Here is a 27758-nt window from a genome sequence, read left to right as displayed (position 1 = left end):
CACATGTACACACGAGCACACAGCAACACACAAACCAAGGTACCTGTTCTTGCACCAATGCACTTCACTGTGCACAGATGCACAAATAGACACATACAGTCAGTACGTTACACACACACACACACACACACACACACACACACACACACACACTTCTTTCTGTGCTTATTCCTTTGTCCCAGTAGATGTGGTGTGTGCATAATCTCTTTTAATAATACATAACAGAAATAAAGCTACTTATTCCATTATTAACACTTTGGTGCTAGGGGAGACCCATGGTTTATTCTGCATCATAAACTGATATGCTGCATGGCTTTGCTCTCACTCTCTCACACACACACTTACAAGAAATGCATGCACAGGTATTGTTGCATATTGATAAAGGCATATATAATCACAAGCACTGATACGATTGCTGATATGCACAAAGAGAATGGACGTGACTGAGGATGACTGGAGGGTATTTGATTGCAGCTGAGCGACTGTAAATCATTCAGGAGACGATGATGATGGTTGTCTCCTTGTACAACACCTTCTGATCATAAAGAGCATCAGAGAGAACAGGTGGAGGTGATTGTCTGGTTAGTAAATGCCAAGAGATGGCTGCAGCGCTGAGACTCTTCAAAGGAGGACCTGCATATGAAGCCTTACTGGCAAATCCAGTGCTTATACATACTTGTTTTTTTGTTTTTTGTTTTTTTTGTGCAACAAAATAATTTCACAAACATTAGTTTTCTCCTTTAAAATGATCAAAATCATCAATTATGAAACAGGTAATCACTACTGACATCTAAATGCTGTCAGTAGCATGAGGTACTCCTAAGAGAGAAGACACTGTTCTAACAGAATGAGTTCTCTTGTCTTTGGTGGTACATGATCTAACGATCTTGTAGCTGAGATCAAAAACTCTGGGACTTTAGGGCCTTTATGGTAAAAGGGTTTTACAGTGAGCCAAAAAAGTGAGAGCAAAAATGAGCAGCAAACTTTTAAGTGGCTCAGACTTTCATCACTGCAAACAGATTCATGGTTTTGGTACATTTAAATGAAGACTGAGTGTAATAAAGCTTTTGATCTCAGCTACACAAGTGTTTTGAGGAGGTTTTTAGCCCCCTGTTTTGTTTGCAAAAGTGCTGCTCTAAAGACCGCAGCACACATTGTTTATATATCTAAGAAAATGTGCAAACAATGTGTCTATGAGTGTTGCAGCTGACGGCTTTAGATTCAGCACCATGGAGAGCTCCATTTCCAGCAAAACATTATCTGGCGTGAAGAAAGTGTCAAAAGACTCATTGCACATAGCAAACATATTGATGATCTATTGGCTTTCTGTGCCTGGATCCAGGCTGTGGTAAAAGCAGAGAGTATATAGCAGACATACAGGTCGGGCCTAGTCTGTACCACATGTGTTGATAATTTAGTGAAATAAATTTAAAAGCTAAAGTGAGCTACAGTGAGGCTCTTTCCTCTGCATAACAGTATAAATTCCTTTTTGAAACTATGTATAACCACACATGCAGAGGTTTGAGCTATATGGTTTTCAAACTTTTGTTTTTTACCCAGAGGGACAGTAAAAAGGGATGTGCACGGCCTGCAACAGTTACCAAGGCTCATGGGAAATCTCCATGGTAACACTGACAACGTAAATCCTTTTTTGCCACCATTTGTGTGTGTGTGTAACATGCAACCTATCCGCTGGTGTTTATCACAGCTCATTACCACGACAACGAAAAAGTCAAATCCTCTTATGCCAATGAGCTGCATTTAGATTTACCCAAGTGCTCTTGGGAGAGGAACCTCATTCACAAGCACACACACACACAAAATACACATGCTGATAGGTTACACTGAGTGTTTAGATTTATCCCAATACTCCAGGGAGATCCAGACTCATTATGCTGTGGATATGTTGGCTGGCGAGATGCTTAAGCTGAGGCCACTGCTGTGAGGCCACCAGAGAATTTAGTCTTGGCTCCTTCGTTGCCTCTTATTTACCCAACTCAGGCAGGGATTGACTACATCTGATAGCAGTCTGGCCACCTCGTCATTTTAGAGCTGCAAAATCACAAGACACATCAACATGTTTTATGCATAAACACATAAATGGAGTCACACGGGCAAATGAAAATACACACATACACCTGTCCCTGTACACACACACATACACACACCTGTCCACACACATACACACACAGTCATTTAAATGATGAAAATGCAGACTCAGGAGAGTGGAGGTGGAGGAGATGAGATGAAGTGGCACTGTCATTTCCTATGGGCCTGTCTTCTGGCTAGACATGCACAGACACTGAAAAGCACGCACGCACACACACACTCACACACACACACACACACACAAAAACACTTGTACACACAGTTTTGGCCCAGATAAGCAACAAGATGGCACCTCTCACTGAATTGATATCAATATTTGGCCAGAGAGATATTTACACTCCCCTTTAATCAGGGGGAACAGATGGCCCCAAGGTCTGTGAACTGTGTCCATCCCTTTAACCAAGCACCAAGTCCTGGCAGTTTTTACACACAGTGAAAGAAGAGAAGGCAATCGGACAGGGTGAGGAAAGGCAAGTAAAGGAAAGGAAGTGAAAAAGGATAGTGGGGCCCCATTGTTGCAAGACAGACATGCTGACACTCTTAACAAGCTAATTAAGGGAAGCAAATGTAGATTTTTTTTTTTTTGCCCAGCAAAATAATAAGTAAACTCATTAAAGTTCATCATATCCAAATTTGCAAGTGCCATTTTTACACAGGAAAACAAGTTTGTTCATTTTTTCATGAAGGTGAAGTAGTGGCAGTCACAGTGGTAGTTTTATTTTGTTGAATCTCTTGGTTATCACCATACTGTGCCCACCACAACAGCTACAGGGAATTGTGGAGATTTTTTTAAATCAACAAACCGCAGATTCACTTAGTGTAAAAATGTGTTAAAAGATTTGCAAATTTGTTGTTACACCAGCACTCGAGTCACATCAGAGGCAGAAGCTATACTGCTTGTACTATCATCGACATCTTTTTCTCAGCTCTTTGATCTCCTTTCTTTCCCTGTGCTCTCTTTGGTGTTTCTTTTTTTCATTGTGTCATTCTCTGATGCTGTCATTTTACAGTATGTCATGCCCTCTATGTCATGTCAACCTCTTTTATGTCTTGTGCACTTGAGAAATTACATGAAAGTAGAAATGTATTCACACATTCAGGTTTTAATCTTTGGATGACTTCACACACTCTTTCTCTCTCTCTGCATGTATGTGTGTGTGTGTGTGTGTGTGTGTGTGTGTGTGTGTATGTGCCATCTGCCCTAAGGAGTTATACACAAAGACGGATTTTCATGTTTCCATCCTTTTCTAAAGCACCCTCTCACACTTTGGGTTGACAGTTGCTTTGAGGTATTTGCTGCTTTACTCACACTCACAAACCAGACCACACCGATTTCCAGACCCCACACACACATACAACACACAAACACACACAAATAGATACCAACACACACTAATCCTGGCCCGGGTGTTGAAATTGCAGTAATACATTTCTATAGAATTGCACTAGAAGGCAAAATTGCATAAATGCAACTTGGGAGAAAACCTTTTCACCGTTCCGGGGATTAAATCTTCCTCCTAAGCCCAGATCAAATATCTGATTGTTCATCCTGCTGCTGCTCCAAGGTGAAGCAAATACACACACATGCAAACACATTTTGATGATATAGATTAATCCATTTCATTTTTTTTTTCACCTAGTATCACATATTCTCAACTTTCATTGCAATATATATTTCCACGATCATTTCCCTCACTGCTCTAAGAAAGCTTTATAATTGCACCATCTTCAATTAAATATAAGCCAATATCCCTGAACAAAATCCTCTTTAGTTGTATAATACAGGTATCTTAATGCCTGTACAGAGGAGGAGGAGATAGAGAAGATGAGGATTTTATAAGGCAGAGAAGATTAGACTTAGTTCTCATAAAAAAACTTATGGCTGTAACAACTGTTTCTTTGTAAGTCTTTCTTTTTACACCTGCTTTCTGTCTTGTCTTTATATTTGTTTCTGTCTTTACTTGTTGATTATCACTTTTCTGTCTCACTCTTATTGTCTCTCTCTAGAGTACTTTGTCTTCCTGCTCCAAAACACCATATTTACATGTACCAGAACCTTATATTTATACCAGATTTCATATAAATATAATGTTCAAAAGAATGTTGTACATGTAATGTTCCTTTTCTATATTTGGCCACATTGTGAAAAGTTAATGCACTAACTAGCATGTGCTCTCCACAGTCATGTTGAATGTATGTCTGAGATTGAGAAGAGCAGAAATCACTGCAATTCACACAGTGTAGGAATCCTGATCCTGTAATCCTAATGGAAACGGCTACAATTTCATACCAGCGCCGAGCAAAATTACATCCCAGAATTAAATCCAGATCAGAGCAGGGTCGTGAGGCTGGTCAGCTCAGTTTACCCTCTTAAACCAAATGCAAATTGCGTTGTTCTTTGACTTCTGCGTTGATGATTAAATTTGTGATACACTAATAAGCTGCTGTTTTCAAAGATTTTCTCTAATCCTTGAGGAGATAAAGATGTTAACAGCTACCATTTCCATGGGTGTCCTATTTGTTTTTCTCAAGGGGGCACTTTGTGTAACTGGTTCAACTTCTAATTTCCTGTACACCACAGAGAAGCAACAGCATTTACGTCAGTTTTCTTGTCTGAAAAACGAAGTTAGGTTTGTTAATAAGGGCTCCCCTGTAGTTTTAAAGGTGATGTGGAGACATGGAGGTTGACCTACTGATTTGCTCCACTGCATCTGCTCTGTCATTCCCTCCACTGCGGTTTATCTCTGCTGCACCACCGCTTCACCAAGTATGAACCTCAGTGGTTGCACTGGTTAGCACACACCATATTTTATGGAGCATTTATTGGCAGGATCATCTTTGGTTGGCAGGCTGAGTGCATATTGTCTATGTTTCTATTTTCCCTCTCTTGATGCACAAAAGTGGGGTGGGGTAAACCTTTTAGCCTATAGATCTCTGCTCTTTAAATTTATTATTCTTAATGATGGGAAATATGCTGTAGGCGTGGTAACAGTGTGTTACGTTTATGTAATTCAACATGAGTTCCAGAAACACACACATTTGACACATTTGTCAAATAGGCATGAATTATTACACTATACAAAACAAGATTTGTACATGAAGCAGGTTTAATTAAATCCATGTAAGGCAGGTCTAAAATGGCATTTTGACAATGAATAAGGCTGTGACATGATGTAATACGTGTAAAGTCTACACCCTGTTTTATACACTGACTAATGAAGTCTACACAGTACAAGGGGCACTGTCCTCTTGTTAAAAAATGACTCTATAGGTTGTCTGTGCAACAACCCATAGTAGCACAGCATGTTATTCTTAGGCCACTGGTACACCTGCTGCTGGTGCACTCCTATGGATCATATTCGAGGGAAGGCACAAACGACATACATGGTTGTTTAGGTCGGAGGACTTGTTGGTTTAAGCATGTGCAGTAGAAAGAAGGTGTCAGTATAGAGTAAATATGGCATATGCGCGGCCATACACACACACACACACACACATACACACACACAGAAATACAACTAAACACCCATGATGCACAGTATGTAAGTGGGTGTAACAAGATAGCAAGTGGCAGGGAACTAAGTTCCCTACTGAGAGAAATAATGAACAGGTGTCCAAAGCACAAGCCTCAATTAAAGTGTGTGTGTGTGTGTGTGCATATGTGTGTGTGTGTGTGTGTGTGTGTGTGTGTGTGTGTGTGTGTGTGTGTGTATGCGTGTGTATGCGTGCGTGCGTGTGTTTCTGCGTGCGTTTGTGCATGCGTGGTTGTGTGTAGGTATGATCGTGCTTAGAGCTGTCTGTTGATGTCTTTTTTTTTTTTTTACTTTTGCACGTCCCCATATTTGCTTATGAACTCCCTTCTTAAGTTTGGGGGAGTGCAGGCCTGTCATGTTGTTGCAGACAATGAAAAAGGGTGACCTAAACTTCCCATTCATATTCTAAACATCATTTGTATGCAGCAAAAAACAAAGGCGAACAGACTATAAAGGCTGTCAGAGTCCAAATTAACAAGCAGTATGATTTAGCAGAGAAAAGATTGACAGCATTTGATTGCCTTATTATGCATCAATTATATGTTCATCTTCATGAACAAGATATGCCAGTAAGCACAGGGATGCAGTCTCTCACAAGATCAGACAAATACAAAAACTATACAATCTAGCACACAAGATAGCAACACAAATAATTTCTACAGAGCCTGAGTCACTTTCACACCTCTGTGTCTCTGCCTCCTCCACCTCTCATCACTACCTCTACTCTGTCGATCAGCTAAGTCCTGATGGCAATGTACCAGCAGTGAATTGGCAAAGTCCCCCGATGCAGCAGGCTAAAATCTAACCGGCAACTGACACTTGACAAATTGTTGTTGGCACTGATACCCAGAGACTAAAAGAGAACAAGCAGGATGTGTGTACATAAGATTTTTTTCCTGTTGGTTTACTTGCTTGTGCACATAAGCTCAATGATTTTTTATTTTTTTGCTAATATCTGCAACCTGTCTGTATATGTACAAGCAAAGTGTGTGTTCTATTTATGCAAGGCAGGCCAAGGTTACATGTGTCATTATCATTGGCTCAGTCTGTGTCTCTATCATAATGAATTTTTAACGCATATCTTGCTCACACCACAGATGAGATCTGTAGGCAAGAAGAGGGACTTGGTGTCTGGCTGTAAATTATAAATCAGGAATGTCTGAGGACATAGGCACAGGTTTTTGAGTCACCACTTTACATTTTGTAATTTCCTCTTTAATTATTTATATCAGCCGCAATCTTAGACTGTGCACACACATACAGAGGACAGAGAGCATGGAGGCTGTTTTGAGGTAGGCTATTTAGCAGAAGGACAAAGTGGGGTGACGGTCATTTTTCAAAACACACTCACACATACACACACTGAGGCTCCCCTGGTTTCCAAAGATGGATGTTAAACTAACTTAAAAGTAAAAGTAAATTGAAGTGGACTCAGAAATGATTTTGGAAAAAGTTTGTCCCAGGTCTTCATTTAATTACTTTCCATTTTGATAGTCTTGATAACCCATAACAAAATTAAATTACTTTTTACACTTGACTTTGCCATTTTGGATCTGGGGAGTTGGGTCCAGAAGTGAAAACGCATGTTTGATAGAGAGTTTATTCAGTGCCAACTTAAGTAACCTCCAAGGTCTCACTAAACTTCTGTGATTTGCAGGTCTTGTTCCATTACAGGCAAGTTAATTTATGTCTACCCAGGACTCTTTGCAACTGTGTGAACGTCTGTTGGGAGAGATTACCCTTTGCCTATGTTCAAACTTGAGAAAGGCTTTCCTGAAAATATATATACCAATATGAAGACCATTATGATGGAATTCACCATGTAAAAAGTATTTCACCTTCCTATTGAACCCAGAGCCTTTACACTTTCAAGCACCACAGGAACAGACATTTTTACACATTTCAGTGGTTTGCTTTTGTCATTAAGTTTTATTATAATCATTTCAGTTAATAAGTTGTAAACCATAAAATTGCAACATGACATAAGTAGAGTGTCCCCACTAGACTGCTCCACACATGATGAGGGCAAGGCACTATCTGCAGTATGGAAGTGTGTTGGAAAGGATTTAGGCCGAACTTCTGATTAAAGGCTTGAAAGTTCATGTCATTGCATTTCCTCACCAGGCATATGGAGTATATCAGAAATCCAGTCCATGAATAGATAAAGACACTTGGGTGTTAAGGAAGTGGATAGACCAAGTTAAAAAAGGGTCAAAGGTTTAATCGGTAAAGCGCTTTAGAAATGATAAAACAAACCCCCTCTAGTCTTAATGCTTCTCAGAATGGAAGACATCAAAAGGATCCAAATGTTAAAATCATCTTGTGAAGTTTCTCATATGTTGCGTCTACCATTTTGGCACCATCTCAGATTGGTACAATCTACTAAGGCACATAATCACTAACCACCTTTAATTGAATCCATGCTTGTGGAATTAAAGAGTCAAAGCTAGATCTTGGACTGCAGCTCCTTGTAAAAGTAGAACATGAAATGACTAAAAATTATTATAAATGTCTCTTAATCTGCTAATTTAAAGAGGAACTTCATCAATTTTAAACATCAAAGTCTGTTTACAGCTCTTAGGGAGTGCTATTGCATGAGTGGGAAAATGTTGTACAGAGCCTTTTGCAAAGTCTGATAAACTGCGTCACTGAGTCAGTGTTCGCTGGGGCTGAAGACTCATCTCTGCTTAATGCTACAGGCTCGAAGCTACATTAGCCACTAGTAAAATAACATCCCAATATCCAACTAAACTGTTGGTGGTTGTGTTGAATTGGGGTAATGTAGGGGCCAGGTTTTGACAAAGAAGAAGAAAAGGTTCAGCCACATTGATTTTGTTCTTGTACACTGTCCATCACGAGTCAGAAAATGTTACAGTGTAAATAGAAAGCAATGCTAAGTCATTGGATTACTATGTTAAGGTGCTAAGACCCTTAATTGTGAATGAAATGGATTTGTAAACAAAGAATGCTGAGAAATAACTTCAATTTAAGTCTGAACCCTAATGTTGCCATTGCCCTATCCACTGATTAAAACAACAATCAGTGAAAGCAGAAATACCTTGTAATTATCCATCTTGTACTTTTAGCTGCATTGATCCACTTTTTTCCATCAACATTTAGGTACAATAGAAGGAGATGCAGGATAAGAAAGATGGGAGGCCAAAGGAAGAGAGATGAAGAAAGGAAAAGGTACTGTGGGTCTCGCTGATGCAGGTAAAGTCGAGTCACTTAACACTGACCAATTAAGAAATGAGAGAGCTGAGATCATCTCTGTGGATTTGTGAAGGAAAGTGAGCAGGTGTGGTACATATACTGTAATGTAACACCCCTCTGACTATCATATATGCTGTACATACACTATGAAAGAATGGATTGGAAGGAGCGTGAGGACTAGACAAAGTAACAATATAAATTTGAACAGAAATAGAAATGGTAGATGACACATCTCTAAACTTATATGGATATAGGTGAAAGAAATCAGTGATCACCAACAGGCACCACTGAAGAAAAAAGCATGTCTTGCAGTAGAAACACTGCTAAACAAACACTGTTGGCTGAAAATGGCTGCGCTCCTATATAAGTGATCTTGTTACCATCTCACTTACAGATACACACACAGACACAATCTGTAGCCTGTAGACCTTCCTTGATAACAACCACTCACAGCACATAACTGCATACGCACCCTTCTGCAAACAGCACCGTGAAAAAATCAGATACTCATTTTCACTTCAACCCCTTCTGAGCCTGTCACTCCGAATGTACACTCAGTCAAAACACAGGGCTTTCTGAGCCCATAATTTGTGGCAGATAACAGCTAGTGGCACAGGCAGGTGGCTATTAGTCCTGATAAATTATGAATCAGCTTTATCATGCCCGTCTGTCTCCTGCTCGAAATGAAATAGACTTTGGTGCCGGTGCATTTGGACTGTACACATTTTTGTACATAATGAAGTCTTTAAGTGACTGAAGGTATTATTGTGTGTATGTTCTTTGAGTGTGTGAGTAAGTGCTTGGAAAACTGTCTTTATGAGTGGTGTGGTTACATGCGTCATAGAGCTACATAAGGTGCGTGTACCTGTGTGCATTTGTTAGGTTGTGAAAGTGGTGCTGACAATAACTAGACGGTAATGGCTCTCTCCTTGTGGGGCCCCTCTGATTGTGTATGATAAAGACAAATGAACTGACAGGGAAGAGCTTTGCTCAAACCGCTAGACAATAAAAACATCTCCATCTACTCCCTCACACACACACACACACACACACACACACACACAAACACACTCACGCGCACATTAATGACACGTTTGACTTCTGCTAACCAGAGTCCATGGGAAAAGACCAAGGTGGGCTCATATGAAAGTCCAATTAAGAGGAGACAGTTAAAAGCATTAAAGGATAATTACAGCAACGCTGAGTGTTCAGCCTGTTCTCCATCGAGGCCTTTCTCCTTTTCGCTCTCCCTCAACACACCACTCACTTTCATTTTCAGCGCCAATCAAAATCCAAACAACACTTCTGAGGCGGCAGTGATGTGATCTATAGAGATGTATGTGTCCACAACATTTATTGTCAGACCACGCCAGTTAAAGCATGAAATGCATTGTTTTGTGAATGAAAGATAGCTGCTGTCAAAATTTGAATAAAATGATTTTATAATTGATGCTCATCTTCAGAAAAGCGTGGCTGAACAAACAGGGCAAGCTCCTACATTAAGCAGAACTGTACATTAGGCAAGGATGTTGGCATGCCACTGTGCAGGCACTGATGTATCACTGGAACAAAGTCAAAAAGCCAAACCAAAGTTAAAAAAAAAAAAAAAAAAGGGAAAAAAACGGTTGGTGAAAAGATGGTTGAAGGGAAAGAGAAGGGCACCGTTACGCGAAAGGGACTATGTGAGTTAATAAGTCTCTTTTCAACCATTTGCCACATTTAATTACAGCAACAAAACAAGGTGGCCATCAGAGAAATAGCACGACACTGCATCTTCTCAACTTTCACTTTAATTTTCCCTGGTAATGATTTTTGCTTAGCAGCAATCAAACTGAGATTCATGTCCTCCTTGTCCACATTCCATCCTGCACACTAAGGCCGTAATCATCCTGTTTATTTTCTATTACAGGGTGGGAAGAAGGTATTGGTATCAAATGGCATCAAATGATAATTCTACAGTTCAATAGCGAGTGATATCCTTCAGCTAAATTGATATCATCACAAGAGGGAAATTGCAATGGGAAGGTAGATACGGGCACACAAATCTGCGCACACACACACACACACACACACACACACACACACACACACACACACGCATTGAAGTGATTGTTCACTTCACTCAACCCTGACCTCCACGGTAATATCTGGTCCTCCTGCCACCCACTTTCTCACCATGGAGACGTCAATCACAGGGTTGCGTGGCGAGAAGGTTAGAGGCTGTCTGTCAGTTCCACAGCTCCGACTGCCCGCAGGCACCAAACATGTGTACACACACACACACACACACACACACACACACACACACACACACACACACACACACACACACACACACACACACACACACACGCCCCAACATACTCTTGACTGCTTTGCGATCCTGGTGTCACTGTATAAAGGTCCTTCTGTCAGAAATGATTAAACCTGTAGAATGCTCATACAAACACAATCAAACAAATCAATTTCTTTAACATTTACTGCATTTTTTCTCTTTTTATTCATTTTTTTTCAACCTGCTTTTTGGTTTGTTTGTTTTTTTGGAAGTTGCCCTTGTCTGTCATCAATCCAAAGCCACTTCAGACAAGCAGCAGATACTTGAGACTGATTTATAATCAGTGTCCTGTCTTCCTGTTCACCCCAGGATTTTCTAAACCTCAGGGCGAGCCTCACTCTTGCACAGAACTGCACACACACATACACTTGCAATTATGCACAGAAATCTCATTATTAAAACTATACCTAAGCTTTTTTTTTTTTTTTCACCATTAACATTTGTTTTGCCCTCACTAATATTTTCATGGACGCTAACTTGTGTCCCTGCCTCGCCCTGTTCTCTCCATGTACTGTGAAGGTAATGGTGTTGTTATTACTGCATTTTCACATCCTCCCATTTCCCACTAACACTCTTCTGAGCTTGCCAGGGGCTGCGTGGCTCTCGCAATTAACCTCCAGAACTGCAAAGTAAGGGAAATTAGACTTGGTTTCAGCTTTAATTACAAAACAGTTGGGATCATACGTGCAGACAAATATACACAAAACACCACGCGTGCACATTTGGAAGCACACACCCAGATGCACTGTATCGTATGATACGTTCATGTATGAGTGCACAAATACGGCGTCATGGAAATGCCATAAATACTGCAGCTGCATGAACCGAAAGCAGCTAACATGCACACACAAAAAGAAATTCATGTCACAAGATCACCGTAATGTTTTTTAATAATTCAAATTCATTTTAGAATATTTTCAATCCTGCTCAACAAACTTCTCAAAAACGACTCTTCATGATGGCGTCATTTGTCAAGTCAAACATTCTGAACAAATTTGCAAAGACACTTAATAAATTCAATCCCAAATATTTCAGCTGCAAATGAGACACTGCAGAGTCTTTACAAATATTGATATGCATATTTCATGTTGATTAAGGTTTTGGCCAGCAGTACCTCAGCATCTGTCAAGGTTCTGAAATGTATAAATATTAATAAATGTAAGCCCACTGTCTTCTCTTTGCTCTTTCTGCATTATGAATGACATCACATAACATTAGGTTGCCGGGTAATGATAAGAGAACAGTGGTGCTGGTTTGATGAGTTATGCATGAAAGGGCTTCTTTCAACCCTCCCCAGTTTCAGTCTCAGCAAAGCTCGTTTGCTTAAAGCTATTTTGATGTGTGCCTTTGTGAGACCTTTTTTTTTTTTGACTTTCTAAACTTCAAATTCACAAATTCAGAACCCGTTTACATAGAGCTGCTTTTTGCTTGTGCCAAGTCACTTGTGCCTGAGGATGTCACTCAGTGGTTTAGGCACGTAGTTGAGTGTTTTCTTTTGTTTGATTGTTTTTGTGTGTTTTTTTTTTTTGTATGTAGGAGCATTACAAATGTATTCAAATGGTAATGTTGAGGACATAAGGGGGAAGACAATGCAGCTGCTTGTGAAAAAAGGCCAGGGGTATATGATGAATGCAGTCATTGTTCCCTGTCAATTTTATTTCTTGGCAAAGTAAAAAAAAAAAAAAAGAAAAAAATTAGGAGAAATCTTCAGGCCATCAAATAAAACTCATAACAAAAAAAAGCCTTCTCAGTCATTTCAGTGAGGCCTCGACAGAGCGGTGCAGCGGGCTCCAACAAAAGTGCAGACTTGTTTGGCAAAAGAGAGGAACCTGGCTCAACTGCAAAGGATTTCTGTTCTCCACCACTAAATGAAAAACTATGTCTGGGGCTAAATAAAACAATTTCCCTGTCCAGTGTCTTGGAGAAGATCCATCTATGTCTAATAGCCCACTCCTCCACATTTCAACAGGAGCCATTTTGTGCCTGACATGTCAGTTAACCTCCATTTAACAGCAGCCATTTTGTGTCTGATGGCAACACAGTGTCGGTCTCTGTGGGTCAGAGAGCGGTTGGTGCTACGCTGTTACTCCAACATTGAAATATTACAGTGTGACGATAATTGCTGTTCTAAGCAGAGTCTAATAACAGAGCGTCTGTGCTTTATGAGCTGAGGCTGCTTCATGTGGCTCTGTTTCTACTGGAACTATCACACAGACCTGACTATTCAAATATTATCATACTGAAGGATGGAGCCCAGCTGAAACTCAGACACACACACACACACACACACACACACACACACACACACACACACACACACACACACACACACACACACACACACTCAGGTAGAAGGAGGGAAACATACTTGTAGCGGCACTGGTTGACAGAGAGATACACATGATATGACAACTGTACAGACAAGCAGACTTATGCATTCATAGACATATATCAGAGCAACAAAAAGACTCACAGACACGCAGAAGTTAACATTATTTCATGCACAAATTTGTAAGTTGTGTTCTGTGTCGGTTTGCTGCATCGATAATGAAATGTATGCTATCCCAGTGCACGATGCGCATGATACAAAAATAACATTATTCCTACTCACCTGCTCTCCATGTGTATTTATGAGTGTGTGTTTGTGTGTGTGTGTCTCCACTTTATTTCTTGTGTTTCTAGTAGTTCCTTTTCCCCTGTGCCTCCTCTGCTCCCCTGTCAGCCTCTACTCTGTATGTGTTAGTGTGTGTGTGTGTGTGTGTGTGTGTGTGTGTGTGTGTGTGTGAGAGTGTGTGTGTTGTGGGCGTGACACTCCTCTCCCTCTCTTCCGGCTGCCTGGTTGCTGATCAGCCTGCACACCTGCACTCCTTCTACTCATCATCGCAGCAGTATATCAACCCCGGCTCTCCATCCGCTCATCACCAGATCGTTGCTTTGATGCTCATGCTGTTTTCCTCTCTGAGCTAATCCTCGTCTCCCTGTGCCACAGGATCCTTGCGCGGCTGCCTGTTCTCCTGCTCCTACTCCCTGACTACTGATCAGTCATCCAGCCACGCTCACAGCCCTGCCTTCATCCCTGCTCTGCCCCGCTTCGCCGGCCTACCAGCTTCCCTCGACTGCTCCTTCCTCCTTCCTTCACTTTCCCTCAGAGCAGACAACAAACTGTTCCTTATTCTTTCTAACTGAGACATTGGGGTTCCCCTGTTGATCATAACAGTGTCAGACATCAGTACACCAGTTCTGCACAGGGAGTGTCTGATTATATTTTGAACAAGAGGATATCCTACACACCTTGCAAACACATAAACGCACAGAGAATCACCAGAGGTAGCTATACAATGAATGACTAAGGGACTCACTGGGTTACACTCATAGACTGTGAAGATGGACGTAGCTTCTGTGACGTCACCACAGGTTACTGACTCTTTGCTAATCCTAAATCGGGCAAAGAAGTGGGGGTCTGTGGAGCCGAGACTTTGGTGCACGCCGGTTTGTGCCAAGCATACACTTACCCACCTGTTGCTCAAAGCTGCACACCCTCAATTATGCATAACTTAAACCCTTAACAAAATGTAAACAGCTGAGTTATATAAAAATTCACCCTGAGCTGTCATGAACACCTAATTGTTTTTCTTCATTTAAAAAAAAAGATCCAAACATTATTACCTTTGCATACTGTTTTAGGGTAAATTATCTGACTTGGGAGGGAGAATCATGGTTTCATTCCACTGGCATCACACTAAAATGAAATGAAAGGGATATGAAATTATTTGAGCCCTGAGAAGGACACATAGTCCATGTGAGGAACAGAGTGAAATGAGAGAGAGGAGACATGTTGGCTCAGGAGGAGGTGACATCTGCTAAAACAGTAGGGGGTCAGGACCACATACACACACACACACACACACACACACACACACACAGTCATAAAGTCACAGGTGTGGTGAAGCGAAACACTCTTCAGCACACAGGTGAATGCTCAAGTGGGCACATGATTGTTGATTTTTAATGCATATGCAGTCATAAAGGAGCAAACACAAACATGCAGTTGAAACACACACACAGACACACACACACACATATATGTTCAAAACCTGCCCAGACACATCGGGATCTGTGAAATTGCCTTTTCCTCTGGGGTTGCTGTACCCTTCAGCCACCAACTCCTGGGTCAAGTTGGCATTTTCACAATAAAAAGCAAAGAGCAGTGTCAGAGAGAGACTTTCTGTCTGTCAGGAACAAGCTTAGAGTCGGTGGGTGGAGAGAAAACAGCATAAATGTGGACTGACAGTTGACATCAGTACTGTGGAGGTTCCCTCTTATTAACGCACAATCAAATAACTGGACCCGTGTCCTGCCACTGGTTAGGGCACTCTGTGTGTGTATCTGCTCACAGGCAGGGTGGGTACATAAGGTAGAATGCTGTTATAGACATAGACTGCTGAGGGATTCCAAAGATGCATTGAGTGCTCTCTCTCTCTGTCTCTCTGTCTCTCTCCCTGCATTTTTATCATACTACATTTCTCTCCCATATTTTGTGCTTCAGGATCCAAATCTGCCACTACAACACTCATGATGATGATGATGATGATGATGATGATGATGATGATGATGATGATGATAATGATGATGATGATTATTGTTATTATTATTATTGATAACACCATCGCCTATAGGTGTTATCTGTATATATGTGTATTATCATTTCCACTATAAAAATAACCAATTAATAGGAAATGTGATCAGACCATTATTATGGGTATTATTATTAGTAGTATTATTATTTTTACTGTTACAATTAACAGTCAACAGTATCTACAGCTGTTCCTGGTCTCACTCTTTCCCCTCTCTCTCCTCACCCCCTCTTTCTCCTCTCAAACACAACCGGTCGCAGCAGACGGCCGCCCACCCTGGGTTTGGTTCTGTTGGAGGTTTCTTCCTGTTAAAGGGGAGTTTTTCCTCCCCACTGTCACCAAGTGCTTCCTCTTTGTGGGAACCTTAAGATAATGTATATTATGATTTGGTGCTATACTGTACAAATAAAATTGAATTGAATAATCCGACTACATTAACATGTAACTTCACATGTAACCATTTACGACAAGAAAAGTTGCATGCAGCATTAATATGGACAGTTAACAGCAAGTCTCTTCCCTTTATCCCCTAAATGCATTGTGTTGATGTGGCAAATTAAACACACCATAGGTCTCTAATAATTGCCTAGTGTCTCTTCTTACTGAGGTAAGTTGACACCTCAAACTTATTAGTACTTTCACTGTTCCACCTCAAATATACAAAAATAATCTGACAGAGATCAGAATATATTACCAATGTCGGCGGAAATTAATGATTACAATCCTGATAAGGTAACTAGTATCTGTGATGACAAATTTCTAAAATAGCATAGGAAATGTTTCTGGGCTTTGTAGTTGACTACATTTGCATATTAATGCCTGTAAGACTGTTGATGTTTCCATGCAGGGGTGTGTGAGTCCGAGAACGTATGTGTTTGTGAATATGTCATACCCCCTCCCACTCATTATAGCAGGACACATCCACGTGTGGCATTTACCTCTGACCTCTGCTCCACGGCGGGCACAATTACTAAAAGGCCAGACTCTTCAGAGGATGTCCATCACATTGACTCTCCCTCTCCTTCTCCCTCCTTTCTTTCCACTTCTTTTCTCCACATCAGACTCACTGGTGCTAATCTGAAGTGGAAAAGAAAAAGAAAGAAGCAGAGCCAAATTGACATATAGTTTAATAAGGTGAAGCTTTATCTTTTCATGACTTCACACTCCCATTCTTGTTAATGAACCACAGCTGTTTTTTTTTGTTTCATTTCATTTCTGTTTCTCATCTCTGATGCATTTTCTCTGAACTTCAAATCAGAGATTAAGCAAAGTTTCTAAGTCGAGCGAACAAGATAAAGAGAGAAAGATTGAGCAAAAGAACAAGGGATGGAAAAAAGGAGATAAAGACAGAGTGAGAAGGGAAGCCTGATTGGGGGCAGTCACAGGCCACCTTCCTGTCCCTCTCCCTGCCTTCTCCTCTCCATCCTCCCCTCCTCCACCCACTCCGTTCCTCCGTCAGCAGGTAACAGAGCTCTCTTCCAGAGAGGAAGGGATGAAGAGATTAAGAGAAAATTACACCGAGTCCTTTTCTTTGACAAGACGGGAAGTGGAGAGTCGGAACTTCAAACAACTTTTGAAAAGACAAGGTCAGGGGTTGGAGAGAAAGGCTGGACGGGAGAAGTACAGACAGATGCAGAGAGAGAAAAAGACAGAAAGAGCCATCTGGGATTTAAGGTCATAGCAGATGAAGGGAGGGAGACTGAGCGAGGAGTGAATTAGAGAAGAAACAGAATCTCTGTGTTGACCCTACACAAAGAGGGGGTTAGTGTGGTGCAGAAAAGTATTGTCACAGAGGTAAAGGCCATGAAACTGACACACAGCCTTCTTTGACTTAGCCTTCTTTTTTTAGGAAATTAGCTCAATTTAGTTAATTGGCCACAAACACAACATTACAGCTCACCACAGTTTGCAGCATTAGCATTGTCTACAATTGCATGACTTGGTTATACATTTTCAGTACGACTTACACTCAGTTTAATGGATGCAAAGGGGCATTGATACAAATCTGAATTTAGATTTTAATCCAATCCTTAAAAAATTAAATGAAAATGAAAGTTTGATTGAGATTTTAATTATTTTTGTTATACTGCACATGCACACTCATACTGATACTGTGTGAAGTAAAATCCATGTACAACTTCCCTGTTACTTTCAGAGCAGACAAGAGGAAAGGGAAAAATTGCCCTGACTTCCTATCAAATCAACTTTTAATGAAAGTGGGAGGTTCAAAAGATACAAGGGATTTTTAAAGAGCGACTACATATCCATATCGTCTGAGAACTGACTTACACTCTATGCATGGCTGCCCTTCTAAAATCTCAGCGGAGATATGGGTGAACAGGAACAGGTCTGGTTGACAGAATGGCACAGTATGTAGGAAAAGTGAATTGTGTGTGTGTGTGAGAGTGTGTGTGTGTGTGTGAGAGAGAGAGAGAGAGAGAGAGGGTAATGTAATTTGCTTTTGTTTAACCCTGAGCTGCAGGGTCTCTTGTTTTAATAGAGTTGTAGATTAGTTTTGCAATCCCACGTAATTGGGTAAGTGATAAAGCATAGTGTGGTATTCCTATTGTTCCATTATAGTTCACTCTCTCTCTCTGTCTCACACACACACACACTTAAAACATGCATGTATACTAACATAAAAATGACTCACAATTAGTTCAGAATTGCTTGACCTGTAATCTGCCAAATATATTATCCTCAGCAGATTATGGGTGAAAAGTGTTGTGCCTGCCATTGTGCCAGATGATGGATCAGGCTTTATCCTGTTCATTCCCCAAGATAAAAGCCAACGACTGTGGTTTCTTACTCATTAGTTTGCTTTTAGTCTTCCTGTATGTGCTTTACTCTTCTATCACTAAACAGCTTGGCCACATGAAAATGTCTCCTGTTGGGAGAAAAATTTACATCAAAATCCCAATTTTGAGTAGATTCATTTGACTCTATCTGAAGGACATAGATTTGTATATTAGATGGTAGGGAGATGTCCCTACCAATAGTTTGGGAGGACAGAATTGTTCCTGCCAACTTTTTCGCACTATGTTTGGAGTGAAGTCATGTTAGATAATTCCGATGAGCCCTCCCAGAGGCTACGTCTCCAAGACAACTGCATCACTCCCTCTCGCCGTGATGCCACAAACGCCCTATGCCTATCAGCCACCATGGCCTTTGTGCCCATGCTAGTGTCAAAATCTCATCACTGCAGCAGTCCTTGCACTGTGGATTGCTTGTTTGTGCACATATACTGTACTGCTAACCTCTAACTAACAACTTAAGTCTCTGCTGCAATTAGTTTAATTAATTCTGGTGTAATGAGATTTGGATAGTCTTTATATAAATACTTACATTGCAATTTACCATGGCTGATGAACTTCAAGTTGATTTTCAGTGACCTGGAATATGTTACGATATCTATATGTTTGCAGATATATTTCATCATGTTGGATGTAAAGAAACAAAATTTGAAGCATTTTAGTGACTGCAGGTAGTGCCTACAACCACCATCTGCCAGAACTTAGGGTCACAACACACCTCCGCTTAGGTAAGCTCCCAATGTGATGCTTAGTGTGTGTGTGTAGGTATGCGTTTGCAGTTGTTCTCCTGTGTACAGTTTTTGCACATAATGTATTTATATCTAGATGCTGGGGTGTAGAGCTGCACAGTAAATCAATACAATATTGCTATTGTAGCAGAGGGTGCTGAACCCCATTTTAATCATGCAATGACAAGTGCAGAGTGGTAGGTTTTGGGTGCATAGGGTTTGTGAGCGTCTGCAAATGCAATCTGCTATTATGGGTCATGTAGGTGTAGGAGTGCAAAGTGTAAAAGTGATGGCTGAGGTAGAATATAAATCAGAGGATGAGGTGATTAATAAATTCACTCCCAGCCAGTCACATCACTGGTGTCATTGCTCTGAGAAACCACTGCCAATCACAATGATGCATGATACAGCTCAACAGATGGAAAGAGGGTCTCTGGTACATTATATTGTTGGATGGTGAAGAACGGCACAGTCTGAACACACAGGACACACTGCAGCCAGAGGCAGATGATGATACAATGATGATATAAATAAATATTACAAATGCTGGTGAGGCCATCAATCTGATGCTATCTCACATCATAAATGGTCACATCATACTGTAAAATGTGCCACAACAGCATTTGTACAGTAAGACATTTGAAGCATAATACACGAACTACTACTTTTGCTAAAGAGAAAGAGAATTAATGAGCAGCTGTAATCCAACTTCTCTCACTTTAACAACAGAATGTAGAGTCGTACCAGATCAGTCTGATGTGAGCAGTAATGTGTGGGGTCACTTTGTATCAGTCTGATATCACTTGCCTCACATGATTTAATAAAAGTAAACACAGGGGAAAGCTGTGCATAATGGCTCTGTGCTCTGACGCAGCACTTTTTAAATCAGAGGGTGCAGATTTATCAACATGTGTCCTGTTGCCTTCAGATGCTGCAGGGCTTTAATGAACTGAATCTTTTCATATAGTGTAAAGCAGCTGTGGACAACAGATACTATAAAAATCATTCTAATTTATAGATAACAGCACAGTGATTTACCAACGTTCCTACTTTAAACACAATAAACAGTAATTTCTGTGCTGATTTAAATGCCTCTACTGGCTGAAGACTGATTATTTAAAATAGCTTATTTACATTTGAAGCATTATTCCATCAATGCTGCACATTTGCTCTGTGTATTTGTTGGTTCTTTTTTTATAAAATCACCAAAGTGGCAGCAGATTGACGTTGTGCCAAAAACAGACGTGGTTCTGAGACGTCTATTCTGAATTCAAGGTCTAAGACACATTCTTCCAACAAAAGACTCAGTTTGTACTTCCTCGTTTGAATGAAACTCCAACTTGTGTGCTGTGCTCGCTGCGCTTGGCACTAAAACACCACACAGAAGGTCAAAGCAACTTTCGAGGTCAGGAACTGAAACTGCACTACTCGCACTGGACGTTGCTTTTCATCATGAAATAGGGCCCATTATATTAATTATGTTTTCCATGTATTAATTTCTAAGTATTCTAGTTCAAGGCATCAACATTTAGTCATTTCAACTCTCTAATACCTAGAAATCATTAGCATTACTGAGGATATGACTTTGGTTACATTATTTTAATTGTTTGATCTATTCTTGAATTTCCAGAACACACTCAATAACAAAACAAGTTGCTGTTTTATCATAAAATTGTATAGATAATGGGGTTAAGAAGGAAGAAAAAAACAGAGATAAAAATAAAGGTTTAGGTAAAAGCTGTGAGACAACATTTGGAGAAATGGAAAATGTAAGAGGAAGAAAGGAGAACTGGACAGAAAAAGCTACTGTGAGAACAAGGGAGTAATTACAGTTTCTGTGATAATTCCCTTTTCCTATGGTATGCTGTGAGGCTGTTACTATGACAATGTCTTGTGCGGGCTAGCCACAGCACCAAAGTGACCTCTGATATGCTACAGTGTGTGTGTATGTGTGTGTGTTTGTAGAGAGATAATATGAAGCCTTAAAGGTACAGCGTGGGCTGGAGAGTTTTGGTCAGCCCACATTGTTAGTACCAAAGCTCAAACACACCTCAGGTCTGACTCCCTGTACAACAAAAGTTGTCAAGATTTGAAGTGTGAATCAGTAATTGACCTCTTCTTTTACCTGCTTTTGCCTGGCTGGGGGGGGGGGGGGGGGGGGGGGGGGTATGGTGAGAAAGAGAGATGAGACAAAAGTCAAAGAGCAGGAGCAAGCCTGAGAACACAAGAGCAACCAGGCTGTCAGATAACAGGATGTAGGCTGGAAAATGACCAGCTTCGGATGCATTCACGGTTTATACAGTATATTTATATTTATGATATAGTATATCATTTCAGAGCTCATCTGTTGGAGGGTGTGCAGCTGCACTTTAGACTGCAATCTGTCAAACTGTTAAGCAAGTTCTCAGGAAACTTTAGCCCATGTAAGTTGTTGGTGCAAATACATGTGCGCACGCACACACACACACACACACACACACACACACACACACACAAGCCTTTCACTTGAGTTGAAACACATGACATATACTTGTTAAATGCTGATTAAATGATGATTTCCTAATCCTCCCTTTGTTGGCATTCTCTTCCAGTCACACTACCAGCTAGAAAGTTTGGGGAGGGCAAAACTTGCCTTTCTTGCCAAAAACATCCCATTTCCCACCTCATTTCTCACCACAGTGGACCTGTTAGACCACCTTGCAAATGTTGCAGCTAATTGATGTCAGTGTAAAATAACAGTACTACCATTTCATAAGCAAACCTTTCTCCGATGCTTGGATGGCATACACAGCACAGGGCTGTGACTCTGGTGACCAGATTTTTTCGTCCTGCACATCATGTGGTGATTTAGTTGATTTATGGTATTTGATTTAGGCTACGAAATCACTCGACCAATAAGGTAACTAAGTCATGGAAGGATGATTGAGTTGGTTACAGATTGAAAAAGTAAGTAAATCTCACTTGAAGACTCAAAGAGCACTGACATCCACTTGTTTTAAAGAATATTTTCAATTTATGCACAAAAAACATGGGTGGTCAAAATCAAAATATTGTAAAAACATCTTTACACTTTATTATTAAAAATGTGACTTAATATGTAAGGTCCCAATCTTCTGGAAATTTGGTAAAACTTGACTTGTGTTTACTTTTAGAATATTTATCCAAGCCAGTCTTTACTTCATGTTAACCATCATAACTCTGAGCTACATAACTGTAACTACACAACACTTATTGTGAGGAAAACAAAATTATTAATAATAATAAAGAAATACAAAATCCAGGCAACTTCATTTCTGATGACTTCTGCTCTTGTAAAGTAGTTGTATATACATCAAATTTGAGCAGATACAGTTGCACATTGAAACGCTACAGTAGCTATGCTACCATAGATAGACTATGCCAACAAGACGCCGCCTACACTCCTTTCATATTCAAGAGGAAAAACGCCAGGGGACAGTTTTAAGGTCAGAAAAATAAAATGATGCTGAAAATTAGTTGCAATTGTATAACTGCTCTTTTGGCTTGTGCTGAGAAAATCAACTTTACCAACATCTTTTAATTCGCTACAGGTAACTATTACTAGAATATGAAAAATCAATGTCTCCCAATCTCTCTCTCTCTCTCTTGCCTTGTCAGAAAGTTTTTACACAGTTCCCGTCGATACTTTCTAAAATTTCTTTCAAGTTGCCCAAAGCAGCATTAGAACTTTGTTCAAGAGGAGAAATATTAACTGGAAAAGAGAAATAGTGAAGCTAAACTCATCCAACTCTACTCGAGCTCATCATCACATCCTATCATGTAAATTTCGAATTTATTTCTATTTCTCTTTACTGCATAGCCCCCCGGTTGTCACTTTTAATTCCGTCTTTGATTCTACTGGGTTTTTTTCTTCTCCCATATTCTTTTATTGTGTGAGTTGAACAGGAAACAGTGACTGTCCATGTTCCCAGAATTCCTTTCAAAGTCTTACCAGAGCGACATACCCTGACTACAGTGGTAAATCCAGCTGAAAAGGAACGTAATCATATCAGTGCTGAGCAGTAAAGTGGGTTATTTGACGGTAGAAAGAGAGACTGAAAGGGACAAGAGCCAGACTCATTGCTGCTACAGGGGAGAGCTAATTCGGCTCTTTCAAAGGGCATGAAAGGAACAGCATGGGAGAAGAGAAGAGAGTCAGTGAACAGATCTGTTCAATCCATCTTACAGCCTACACTGGACGTGTGCGAGCGGGATTAACAGGGATAATAAAAGGTTTTAATGGTGGAAATTTAAGAGAAGCATAGTGTGCGGCGGAGTGTGTCACAGGGAAGGACAAACAGACAGAGAGGACAGACAGGAACAGACAGACAGCTGAGTTGGAGTATCTAGCACCATCTTCTCTGCCTTTCTCATTAAAAAGTGGAAATGTGTTGAAGAGTAGGGCTCATTCCTCAGTTTGCTGCAGTCTGAAAAACTGAATGGCCTTGAGTGTGTGACTGTTCCTCTAAGCCTTGATCCTGTGGTGAATAGACTGAATTTACAACAGCAGACATAATTAATACCCAGTTGAATGGACCAGAAAAATGATTTATGGAAGAAAAAAAAAAGAAAAAAGGTATACAGAGTGGTAGGAAGTGAAAGAGAGAAGGTTGATTCACTATGCTCTGACTTGCAGTGAGTCAGTGCTTTCTACTGACATAAGGACGAGCACTAACCAGCTCTATATCATCTCTAATTTTTGCCTTGAAAACAAATATTGTTTGGGAAAACGGTTATTGATCCTGAGAGGTAAAACCACTGATCCTTAATACGTCGTGTGAAATATGCATGGAAATTCGCCAACTTCCACATAATACCATGAAAATCTGAACAGAAGGTGGGGGCTACTTGACACTAATCAGAAATTATGTATGTTTGGACCAAACTCTGTGGTATGAAATTGCAGGAATAAAGTAGAATATAAGCTAATAAAACAATGAGGTCAACTCTCAGGTAATATACAGCAGTGATGATCTAAAACATAATAGAAATTCTACCATACGCAATTGCTGGACAAAGACCAAAATGCCATAAATAAGACCTGAGAGGACCTGATACTGTTCTGCTGCAAATCAGCTTCTGCTAGATTGATGTATATGTCCTTAAAAAAATATAGCAAAAATGTTGTACTCTTCTCTTCTGCATCCATGCAATAATTCTGTCTGATTGAATTAAGTTAAGTATATTCCTAACTTAAAGTGTTCCCCAATTCCCAATGCCATTTGCTGTAAGTGACACTGTCCTTCTAAAATGGAGAGATTGCAATCCCTCAACACCCACTCACCGGCCTAAAGGTGTGATGTGATTTTTAAGACTTAACATAATTGAAAAGGTTAAGTGAGACTGTTATGTTGACTTGGCAGCCATTAATATTGTACATGGACAAAACTCCTGAGGCCTTTAACTCAAGGAGGTTCTTCACCTGGGAGAGTAGGTAATTGACCTTTTCAGATGAAAAGTAGATAAAAAATTAGTGTTTTTTGTGTTCTCGGGTTATCATAATTAAAAATGTAGACACAGTATTCCACTGCGGTTTCAAACAATGCAAAACTAAACAGACCTGACCAGACCAAACCTGTGTTTTGAACTCACTGAAGTGCCTACATGTGCCTTTGACATAGCCACTGCTTTGAATGCCTACATGTGCAGTATCAGTGAGATTCAGCACTGTAAAATCAGTGGTGCCCCAAGAGCTGGTAAGGAGTTGATAGGAGAGGCTGGAAGAGGCACAGGGTTTGATATACTAAACCCAGCACAAATTACCATCAGGGCTTCACCACATGTTTTATTTAGAAAAACAGACGATGTAAATGAGTGCATCTGCTGTTGAGTTAATTCAAATGCAAACTGCCAATTAAATCCTGATGCTGGACTATGGAAGACATGTCTTACACATGTCTGGAAAGCAAAAGAGACACTGTGAAAAAAAAATGTGTTAATGAGCTGCTTGTATGTTTGCTTTTGTTGAGGTTCTGTGGTGCTGAATAGTAAAGTGCAATTAACATCTGCATCTTTTAATTTGTGCAGTATCTTTTCCCAGGGTTTCCAGTATGATAGTCCTACAGCTGATACTGAAATGTTGACTAAACAGTCTCTTTCTCTCTTCCTCTCTCTCTACCTGATACGCTGAAAGAGTGATGTACATATTTGGCAAACCACCAACCCTAACTCTACCACACTAACATCTGCTATAAATAGAAGGGATTGCCATGCCTATGACAGCGCCGCAAATTTTACACCTGCTTCTCCCACATGTTAGATCACAGATTCAATTACCTGTGCAGCAGTGGTCAGTTATCAATGATAAATCAGTTCCAGTTGTCCATGTGGGTACATTCCCTTTTCTCTCTTACATTTTTACAGACATGTCTTAAAATGCATGTTCTTTATTATTTATTCAGCATATTGAATAGCTGGCCCTGAATTAATGTCAAGAGATAATTACTTGAGTGTGGTGCAAGTCATAGCACATGGTAGACCTACTGTAATATTTCTTTCCAAAAAATGACTATATAAACCTTTGAATGTCAATTCATATTCATTATTGTTTAAAAAGAAATGAGAGGGAGACACTAACTTGTAAAGAACAGTGAGAACATGTGGTTTTCAACAGTATTAGGAGTGTGAAATAATAGCCGGCTTCCTGAATAAATCAGAAACAAAAGGGAGAACTAATACGTTTTCTCAAAGGAGTCAACAGTGGGATGGATATTTCAGTAGTAATTACTTTACACATCTCTGCAGCTGATTCAGGCACACAGAACAGAGCCCATTACTGCACAAAATCTTTCAGAAGCCTGGGATGGAAGTTAATGACTTGCTGCTTGGAAAAAGCGAAGTGAATTGGGTCTATACTCGAGAAAGAGACAAGAGAAAGAGTGAAGGATGGGGATGATTAGGAAGGAGAGACTGAGCAATACCAACAGAAATGGCGACATGAAATTGAAGCAGGGAGACTGAGAAAGGAGAGGGAAGAGTGATAAACAGATGAATTGCGGGAAAGAGACAGGATGAGACTGGGAGTCGAAGCGAGCGGTCATATATAGTGGTAAAGATGAGGCAGACACAAAGGTTTGAGGAAAAGGAGACAAGAAGAGAAGAGGGTGAGAAAAGAGAGGTATGCCTCATGGACGACGGGGACAACGATGCAGTGAAGAAAACCAGATGAAACGAAACAGCAGAAATCAAAAAGCTGGGTATGCAGTTCAAGGTCTCTGCTAATCATTAGAGCTCAGTCTCTCCTCACACACACACACGCACACACACACACAAATCAGTATCTGCAGCAAGGCTTGTGTCTGTCTGAAAGACACAAATCATTATCATAGGTTAAAATGAAAGAAAATGGCTGTTCACAGTGCAGAAACAATACTGTCATGTAGATGAGGTCGGCAACCTCTGGAGTTTAGACTGAGCTTGAAAAATGACATTCAGTACGAGAATATAAGAGTGATGTTTTATGTTTTGTCTACAATATAAAAGTAGTTTAACAGCTCTCCCCATGTGCTACAAGAGGCCAGAATCAATAGTTCTTCTCCGTTGTCTTTTATGTGTTTTGAAACTGTTTTTCTTTCCTTCTGCAGAATATCAAGCCTATAACACAAGTGGTTTGATAATACAGTAAAAGTGGTCAGTTTTATTGTTTCACACTGTGAAGGTGTCCTATATTCAATTTAGCCAAAAATAACAGAGGCCTATAGAATAAATTATTCTTCCCTGTGGGTTTGTTATAATGAGATTTAAAAAAGTGGGACACAACTTTACTGAAATGTTTATGAGTGTATTCAGTATGTTTACATATTTATAACAAGATTACATATAATAATTAATAAGCTTATTTCAGTTCTGTACTGGAAAAACAGAATCTATTTATCTATTTCAACTCTTTAAAATGCACTAAGGTAAATATGAATGTGTAGCACACAACAAACATGCTTTATCTTGGCATTAACTTTGCAAAAAATTAAATTAAAAAAATTATGTCTTATTTTTTAATGATGTGCATTCAGCCAATACATGAAGTCACACAGAAGCAGAAAACTACTTTGTTATAGATATGTAAATATTATTTCTGTGCTTTGTTAGATTGTCTCTTTTGACCAAGACACAAAGCTTGGGAAGCTGCAAAGATGAAAAGCTGCTTTGGCCCACACTGTGTCTGCATCAGCAGGTCACAGGGGAAATTTGTTGGTATTTTTCAGGAAATGTTTATTCCTCTCCCAGCAAGGCTGACCAGTTAGGATGAATTATTTTAGTGGTCATAACACACCGACAGCCCAGAGACGAATCCCTGACCCATTGTAGCGTCAAAAGCTGCAGGGACACGCAAAAATGTTTTTCAAGCAGAGACGTGCACGCCTGTACTTGTATGTAAC

At 40.1% G+C, this 27758-nt stretch overlaps 1 long non-coding RNA gene across 4 annotated transcripts in view; it reads right to left on the bottom strand.

Annotated features, from left to right (window-relative positions):
- Positions 1-27758, bottom strand: part of LOC139632062 (uncharacterized) — a 236961-nt gene that overhangs the window by 125439 nt on the left and 83764 nt on the right. For all 4 annotated transcript variants that reach the window (XR_011693493.1, XR_011693491.1, XR_011693492.1 and 1 more), the window contains one exon: positions 16763-16901. This is a non-coding gene — a long non-coding RNA (uncharacterized lncRNA). The remainder of the gene's footprint in view (positions 1-16762; positions 16902-27758) is intronic.

This window comes from Trachinotus anak, unplaced genomic scaffold (assembly GCF_046630095.1).
Source record: "Trachinotus anak isolate AG129_WGS33_773 ecotype Australia unplaced genomic scaffold, CSIRO_AGI_Tana_v1 ptg000014l, whole genome shotgun sequence".
Taxonomy (NCBI): domain Eukaryota; kingdom Metazoa; phylum Chordata; class Actinopteri; order Carangiformes; family Carangidae; genus Trachinotus; species Trachinotus anak.
Note: the sequence above shows the minus strand (reverse complement) of the source record. Positions and strands in the feature narration are given on the sequence as shown.